Consider the following 9,341-nt stretch of genomic DNA (forward strand, 5'->3'; position numbering starts at 1 on the left):
GGTAATGAATACAGAGCATCAAACCAAGCACCTGGCCCATGGTAAGAGCTCAGTTGTTGGTGGCTGCTGTCATTGACACCATACCCGATGATCTCAGTGGCCTTTGTTGTAGTGAGAACTTGTAGCTAGTCCAGGGGGAGCAGAAGGACTCCCCTCTTAGTTCTACTGTTACTCTTTCAAAAAAACCCAAGTCCTAGAACAGCATAATGTTCGGGATACTAAATAATGGTTCTTTAATTAGAGCCCTAGATTGGTTTGGGGTGATTGAAAGTATGAGGCAAGTCTGTTCCAAATCTGAGTTTGATTTGATTAACGAGTATGGAAGAGTTTGTGGTAGAATTCACTAATATGAAGAGCTGACCTTCAAATTACCTAAACCAGCCTAAGCCTCAAACAGGACTGAACCCTGAGACCACTTGCTTCCTATTTCTTCCATCAGTTTTAAATTCAGCACCACACGCGGCATAAAACAACAACAACAAAGGCCATACTAGGCAGCTGAAAGATTTCTTTTCTGTCCAGTTTCTTACCTTCTTGTCACTAAAGGCACATTAAAAAAAGCATCATTTTCTTTGACATATGTAGAGTACAGTCAGCTTCCCTATCAGATTCGAACAGGGCAAAAGAAAAGTGAGTGAGAGATGGGCTTACTGGAAATTTGCATATACATTTCCATTCGAGTTAAAGACATTTAAATCCACATTACCCTGGACCACGGAATAATGAATGCACCATTATGGACAAGGCTTAACGTGTGTTGCTGCTGCATTTGGCAAGTTCAAGTCTTGCTCTGGGTGTAATATTTTGTGACTCATTTTTCTTCAAGCATAGAGTAATAGGCTTTAACTTTGCTAAGCTTTTCTGCCAGCCTTTCACCCCCTGCTGTTCCATTATATTGAATTTGTAAGCAGGACGCTCTGTCCGGCTCACCCAGATTACCGTGGCAATACGGCCCCGCTGAGGGGCTGGTGTCAGGATAAGTGTTAGGGAGGGAGCTCCCCATCTTGGCATGCTGTTCTCATCTTATTAAATTCAGCTTTGTGGAAGCAGGGAGCCTGCCTCTCAGTCACACTGGCTCAAGCCTGATCCAACTGCTACTGTCAGACAATATGAAAATAGGAACCACCACAGCTAATGGCAGGTGCTGCTTCACAGCCGAAAAAAAAAAAAGGTCTGAGGCTTTTTATTATTATTATGATTTCATGAGCCTGTGTGAGTGTGTTATTTTACTCTTTTAGAATTTCACTGGACTGAAGGCCTGATTCAGAAAGCCTCGTGCTTTTGGGAAATGAAACAAGTTTCCACGCTTTCTGCAGTGGTGGGCCCACCTTAGAAGACTGCTTTTGTCTGCATTCTCAGCTCCCGCTTCCGGTGAATCTCAAAGAAGTTCATGTTTAAATTTTAAAAATAAATAAATAAAAAGCATTCTTAAGTGTCTAGGAGTCAGGAGTGTCCTAAAAAAATCTTCCACGTGCAATAATTTCACATTTGTGTCTTGTGTAACAAGGTGGCCAGGCTCTGGTTAGAGGTATGAAACCATTGAACAAAATGGAAAATCCAGCTCTGAAAATAAATCGTCCTGTGGGTTCGAGAGGCCCTGTTTTCACTCTAAATTTCTGCCTTAACATATATTTTGGTTACATATTGCTACAGAACAAACCACTCTGATATTTAGGGGCTTAAAAAGCCAGTTTATTATTCTGTATATTCTGTGGGTTGTCATTCTGAAGAGTGGATATGCAAATAAACTAAGCCAGCTTAAGCCTCAACAACGACTGAACTCAGAGATCACTTGCATGCTATTTCCATTAGTTTTTTTTTTAAGAATTAAAATTTAATTTTACTGAGCTCAGCCCAGGAGTCCATGAGTCTCGAGGACTTCGGCGTTATCTGTCCATTTTCTTCTCCACGTTCTTTTCAGCCTGTTTCCCTAGTCTCACGGAGCTGCTTTTTCTTTTGCTAATGGATCCTGGCCTTCTCCTTCCTCTTCTCCTATAGAGTGGCTGTGACTGCTTAGTGCTTCCAGGCAACCTCAGGAGCCAGGTGCCCCAGGTAGGCAAACAGCATGGAGAGGGGTAGAGTTGAGGGAGTGGGGAATAAGGTTGTAAAGAAATGGGAGCCTGGATTAGGGAGAGAGTGGCTCTGAGAGTGGGGTTGATAACCTGTCTCAGAGGACCCTGGAACTTTCATAATCCAATTTTTCTCACCAGGCTTGAAGCAGAAGACACACCTACCCCCTGTACAGGCTCTGTGCTCCTCCGGGCATAGCTAAGCCATTGGCAACATCGGCACTGTCCACAGTGGCTTCCACAGACTTTCATGAGGAAAAGCCATCATCTGCTCTCCCATTAGTTTTAAATAGGTTTTGTCAGATGGTTCTCCAGCTGATCTCACTTAGAGTCTCTCTCTAGCTGTAGTCAGGTTGTGGGTGGGGCACAAGCACCTGTGATTCTTCACTCACACACCTGACTGGCACCTTGGCAAGGACATGTAAGCCCGGGGCCTCCACTGGTGGAGGCAGAGGGCAGGGCTGCTGGTTTTCTTTTTCTCTCTCCTTCAGTTGATCTCTCCTCCATGTGGTCTCTCCAGCAAAACAGCTGAACATCTTACTTGCACTGTGGCTCAAGTCTGCTAGGCCTTCTCATAGGCGTAGGGCTGGGAACTGTCCTGGTGTCACATCGCCTGCATTCTGAAGTTGATGGGAGTCACAGGCCCAGCCCAGACTCAGTCTCCGAGAGGACTACACGGGAAGGGAGGCTGGGGCTGCCATGCATTGGGGACCATCTTTGGACACCAGCTCACATATCATTTGATATACAAGGGGGGACCCCAAAACAGAGTTTATTTATAAAAATTGTGTACTTACTCTTACATGTTTAAACTTCAGCCACCTTCAAAGACTTAAACTCCATTTGATACAACACACCTATCAAGATGTTTTTTCCACTGCTCAAAACAGTTTTTGAACTTGTTGATTTTGATGCCCTTTAGTGCTCCTGCAATTTTTTCCCCACCTCTTTTACCTCAGCAAACGTTTTCATATGAGGACTTTTTTTCATCCACAGAAACAAAAAAAAAAGTCATTCGGGGCAAGATTGGGTAATTATAGAGGGTGGGGCATATGGGTCATGTGTTTTTTATCAAAAACTGCTGAGCACTCAGCACAATGTGGGCAGGTGCACTTGTAAATCACCTGTCATGAAATGGGCGCAAACACGTTGACAGGGTCTTCAAAAAAAAAGTCACTGAAGCCAAACGCAGCCTCTCACAACAACACCAGCTATACACTGTTACAGGTGGGTTCCCAGACACTCACCTAGACAGGGAAGCCTGTACTACAAAGGGCCTTCCCTCCAGAAGATAATTCTGGTATTTTGGGGTCCACTCTCATACTTTGTCTTCAGCCTCCAACAATCATGATGTCATCAATCCTGCATGGCATGCCTTTTTGCATAGATAATTTAGTCAATCTTTTAATTTTCACTGAGCATAAGTTTTAAACTTATGGCTCAGCTCTTTATGAAATAGAATCTCCATTACAGTGTAAAGTTTATTTTTCAGACAGTTGAGACTCTAATTAATTAAGGTGTGTGATTGGATAGAACATGAGAGTAGACTGGGGAATGTGGAAGCCAAGTCACTGAGCGCTTGAGCCAGGATGAAGCAATAGATAAACCTTTTCAACATCTTCCTTAAAAGGTAACATTGAGTTTATTAGGTCTAATATTCCAGAAATCTGAAGGAGGGAGACTCTTGAACATAGTGACCAAATGCAGCATTTCAACTTCATCACCAATTCCTGTCTGTTTGCTCCTCCTCTGCCCAGGAAGCTGCTTCAAGGTGGAAGGAGCCTGGGACCCAATTTCCATACTAAGGAGTTAAATGAGCAAGAAACTAACTCATATTATACTATGTTAATTCACGGAGATACTGGCATTATTTGCGATAGCATCTCTCCTACCCTGAGCAATACAGCCAGCACTACTTCTTACAACTCTGTAGAACTGCCAGAGGTTTTAACTGGTGCTTCTCACCTGCTCAGTAAATACTTACTGAATTGATGATCAATGAATAATTGATTAGGAAAACTGTATAGGTTGAACAGTAGAAATAAAAAAAATGATTTCTGTATGGATAGAACACTCAGGCCTAGCCCATGGTAGAGGAAGTAATTTTAATTTCCTTTCCCACTGGGTTTTAAATTTCTCTGCTCTCTCAAGAGCCTATTAAGAGCTGGGAAAGCTAGGGAACGTGACATCCAAAGGTTATTTATTAGCAGTCTGTTTTGTTTCTCCTCGAGTCTAATTTCTGTCCTTTAAAAGACTTTACTGCTATAAGGAGTGGTATCTGGTACAAAAAAAAATCAAAACCAACCCCAATGATAATTATATTTAAGATATTTCTGGGGCTCTAGTTGAATCTGGGAATGAATGTCTCTAGCCATCCAAACCAAACATCAAAGACAGAATGCATTTTGAAAAGCGCTGTGCAGCCTCACCCCACTTATTTACTGGTTCTCACCTCCTTAATAATCCACAAAGTCAGTACTTCTCACCGAAGACCCAGCAGTCTCACCCCGCTTCCCCACCAAGATTTCATAGCCAAGGGCTGTAATGAGGTCTCCTGCAAGTGCAGCTCCCATTGTGTTTACCAAATATGTTATGGTATCTTTACTGATAGACTCTCGTCAACAGTGTGTGTCTGTCTGGGCACAGTTTCCAGGGTGATTCTGTAAACTTACATCTTTTTTTCAGTTAATCCTCCCTCCCAAGAAATGTGCTAATCTGTCCTGGGCCTCCTTGTCACTGGCTTGAATTATCTGAGTTTTACTGTTTCCAAAGGCATTTTGCATATTCATACAATGTTATCATTCACATGTATGATATTAACCCAGATTGGGTTTCAAGCCAAAAGTAATTAATTCTGTTTCAGATAAATCAATTGGAATTGAAGTAGAGATGCTGCTGGTTTTTGCCTTACAGCTTCTAGAGAAGTTGTGGGCAATATATAGTGGACTGATAATATTAGATCCTCTATGAAGTTGAACATGTTCTGATTTACCTGAATAACAGTAAGTTAGTCATAGTACATAGAGATGAGGGCATGTCTAGCCTCAAGAAAATTTAGTATGAAAAGTCCAGCTTATGAAGGATTTAAATTATGGGGCAATTATTTGTTTTACAAATTAATTACTTGCTTCACAGGAGCTTGGTAATTTATTAGTAATTTGACCAAAGAGGCTGAGAGGTTCATTTAAAGCATGACTCAGAAATTTTGTTTTAAAAAAAAAATTATAGTAAATATTTTAGACTTTGTGGGCCATATGGTCTCTATCACAATTACTCAATTTTGCCTTTGTAGGGTATGTCTGGAGCAAAACCAGCCATAGATAATTAAATAAATGAATAAGCACACTGTGTGTTCCAGTGAAACTGCATTTGTGAACACTAAATTTAAATTTCATATAATTTTATTATGTCATGAAATAGTCTTACGATTTTTTTTGTTAGCTTCTGGACCATACAAATTCATGAGACAACTGGATTTGGCCCATGAATTACAATGTGCTGACCCCTGATTTAAAGTGTTATGAGCAAGTCTCAACTGGCAATCAGAATGAAATTAAGGTAAAATACTTGATAGCACCGTGTGTAAGAAAGATAAGAATCAGCATAGAGCATTGGTTCAGAATGCAGTGTGAAATGCTGAAATCTTTGGCAGTGCAGTACAGATGTGAGAAAACAGCCCGAGAGAGGTCCTGTGACCAACTCCAGGGCACTGGGAGATGCATCATCTTGGCCCGTGAAAGACATCATCTGTGTCTTCTGTTTGCTCAGGGCTCATGCTAAAGAGTTGATGGGGTTTTGAGTAGTTTCAGTCTCACAATTTTCCAACTTATCTGTGTGCCTTAGACAATAAAACTTTTAGCCATGGGTGGCTCAGAACACCAAGACAGAGTCCCAGGTTTCACTTCCATAGATTCAGACCAGAAGTTACGGGATGTGGCCTTGAACTCTGCATGTTGAACAAACCACCTAGAATGTTTCGATGAGGTCCTTCAGCTGGTGGGCAATGTTCTGGCTGCTCTCTTTTCTAGTCCAACTCGGGCTTTTTTCTTTTCTTAGACCGTCTTCCACCTGCTGCTCTTTCTCATACCTGGGTCTGAAGGACTCAGCTGCAGATGGGGTTTGGCTTCTTGCCGAGGGACAGCTTGTGAGACAGAAGCTCCATGTATCTGTACCCCCACCCTCACTGCAGTCAAAGGGATTTTTCAAAACGCCACAGTGCTCTCCTGTCGGTGCCCTGCTAAGTCCTTCTTCATTGCTTTTCTTTGCATTTGGGATTAAGGTAAACTCCTTAACAAGGCCTGCCCAGTTTGGTTCCTCCTCCCACCCACATTTTCACCCTGACCTTGGTTCCAGTCACACTGACTACCTTTTACGTCCACATATTCTTCATGCCTTTCCCCACCACAGAGGCTTTGCACTTGCAGCTCTTCTGCCTGTTCCACTTGGCCTCCTCCTTCTCCTGGTTCATGTCTGCGCAGGCTTCCCATTTCACTTCAAGTGGCATTTCCTCATGAAAGCTGTTACACAGTATTCATAGCAGATGGCACGTGTCCCAGGAGCAATTTTACATTTGCTTATGTGATTCTTTGACAAAGACCCGATTCTTCCACTAGACCATGAGCTCCATAAGTCAGGGTTCAAGTTAATACTTGGCTCATATTTGCGTCTTCCAATGCCCAGCGTATTGCCTGGGTCAATAGTTATTTGTTGCGCGAGTGAACAAGAGAATGAATGAGAGAACACTGTAAGTTATGTATTATGCTCCAGGCAATTAGAAAAATTGGATAAGTATTCTGCAACTCTAAGAGACACCAAGCCTCCCACATGGAGCCAACAGTGAGAAAGCAAAGAGGGCTTCATGCCATCCTTCTATGCCCCGGATGTAGGGAGATTGGTTCCCAAACCAGGATGGTGCTGCAGTTGAAAATAGTACCACTGCCAAGACCAGAGCGGGGAAGGGCAGTGGCCCCGACCACAGCTGACAGACACAGAGGAGAATAAGTGTGAAAGGGAGAAATCTCTCTGGAATGAGGATTATAGTAAAACCGTGGTTACCCAATGCCAAAGGAAAGAAAGAGAATGAGATAGCTTGGATGTCATGTGTCAGGTCTGTATTGGTGCAAGTGTTGGCGGTTGTACACATTTTTTTGGTGAGAGTTGAGTCTGAGGGTTTGGGTGTGCTCTGCCAAATTCTAACAGGAAAAATCAAATGGTGAGCTAACCTGATGTCTGGTTAAATACCCGATTTTAGAATTTTGGCTTTTTACCAATAGGTACAATTCTATTTGTGTATGCTCTAAAACATTTTAACTTGTTTTTCATGTAATATTGTCATTAAGCTTACATGACTGCTATGGAAATGTAATTTATTTCTTTTCAAAGGACGCCCTGAATTTGAATATCATTTAGAGAATAAAGTATAGTTAGATTTGTCACAATTTTTGTGTATTCCTAGGAAAGAAATCACTTCATTTTCTTTGTATTTAACACATAGTGGGTGCTCAATAGTGTTTATTAAAATGCATGATTAAAATATCCTGTCTACTTATGAACAGAGAATAACTCCTTAACTGGAACTTAAGCCTCCATTTCGCAAACTCAGAGAAGCATGTGTGTGGGAAAAAAACCACTAGTCTCTATTTCTCTATTTCATCCTTTTACCCTATACAGTTTTGTTTTGTTTTGTTTTTTTCTGAGTAGGGCAGGTATCTATTCTGTCTTTACAGTCACATTTTTTAAGGCAAAATGTGTCATGGTCTTCCAATGTCGCAAACCACCCAAAGCCTGGCATCCTGACACAATAATGCTGATTTAGTTCATATTTCTGTGGCTTAGCTACTCGGCCAGGGCTCAGCTGGGTGATTCTTCTGGACTCAGCTAGCCTCGCTTACATTCCTGCAGTCAAGTGTCAGGGAACTAGATGGCTGCCTCCAGAGTTGGCAGGCTACCCACTGGGGCAAGGGAGTGACTGCGCTCTCTCATCCTCTAGCACTCTAGCTTAGGCTGCTGGTCAGCTGTTTAAGAACAAGAGCAGAAGTTGTACAGAGTCCTGAGGCCCTGGCGCAGAACTGGCACACTATCGCTTCCACCACATGCCATTTGCCCACGTAAGCCACAGGTCACCCTAGAAGCCCAGGTAGGAAACTAGCCTCTGTCTCTCGAGGAGATGCAGTTACCTCAGAAGGGCCATCAATACAAGGAAAGGTGCTGGAGTGTGGTCGTTTTTGTAATCTGCCACATTCCTTAAGAACCCCTCTTCTCGCTATCAGGACTATTTGTCTATATCAAATCAAAATCCTGCTTCAGCTAATTCCATTTTATCATATTCTTTGATGATAATGAAGAACAATGTTCCCTATACTCCCTCCAGTAGCTTTTCCTCGAGTTAATAGCATTAAATTTCCCTCCGGCTCTCTTAAATCTTTAAAAATATGTTTGATACTTATGTAGCCTGAAAAAATAAGTCCCTGAGAATCAAAAATAGTTATATTTACTAGATACCTTTGAATCTTTTGAAAGTTCACCGTATCAGAATAAATCCTAGCTCCATCACTTCCTTATGCTAAATAGTAACAATAACAACAGCTAATGCTTATATAGCCCATGTTTGTATCATGCACTATTCTAAGTGTTTTACATTCAATCCCTGTAAACCCCCCTGAGGCAGGTACTGTAATTATCATTCCCATTTTATAGGTGAGGAAACTGGAGTACAGAAGGGTGAGGCCAAGTTCACATGGTCAGAGAGAAGCAGAGTGGAAATTTGTCTGCATGCAGCCTGGCCTTGGAGCCCATGTTTTGAACCACTACAAAGTACTGCCTCCTGTGTGACTTTGTACTAGGTACCCAACATCTCTGTGCCCACATATCCACATCAGCAAAGGGGTGATGATGCATACCCACAGATGTGTGGTGAGACACCAATGAGCTGGTGTACCTGAAATATCTTGGGGAACTGCAAATCACTGTAAAAATGTAAGCCATTATTGTTATTTTCATCATTAACCTGACATGGTTATGTGCTTCGCTAAGAACTTGAGAAGTCCAAAGAATACACAAATTGTTGTATGGTTCCTGTGTGCTATTTAAATAAAGGAACGGATGGTGTCTGTTTAAATGCAAATCAGTCTGCAGTGTTAACGAAGTCTACATTAGTGTGATTTGGGGTTAACTATTCTGGTTTGAGGTCTTATTTTCTCACCAAGTGCCTTCCTATAGTCTCTCTCTGATGATGAAGACAACTCTGCTTGTGAAATCTGAGGGAGGAATAGA

At 42.1% G+C, this 9,341-nt stretch overlaps 1 non-coding gene across 1 annotated transcript; it reads right to left on the reverse strand.

The window, feature by feature from the left end:
• Nucleotides 1-2,256: 2,256 nt before the first annotated feature.
• Nucleotides 2,257-2,342, reverse strand: LOC123830896. Its single transcript, XR_006787833.1, has one exon. It is a non-coding gene; the product is annotated as a small nucleolar RNA SNORD35 (small nucleolar RNA).
• Between the last annotated feature and the right edge of the window lie 6,999 nt (nucleotides 2,343-9,341).

This window comes from Phyllostomus hastatus, unplaced genomic scaffold, assembly GCF_019186645.2.
Source record: "Phyllostomus hastatus isolate PE091 unplaced genomic scaffold, TTU_PhHast_1.1 phas_scaffold_129, whole genome shotgun sequence".
Taxonomy (NCBI): Eukaryota; Metazoa; Chordata; class Mammalia; order Chiroptera; family Phyllostomidae; genus Phyllostomus; species Phyllostomus hastatus.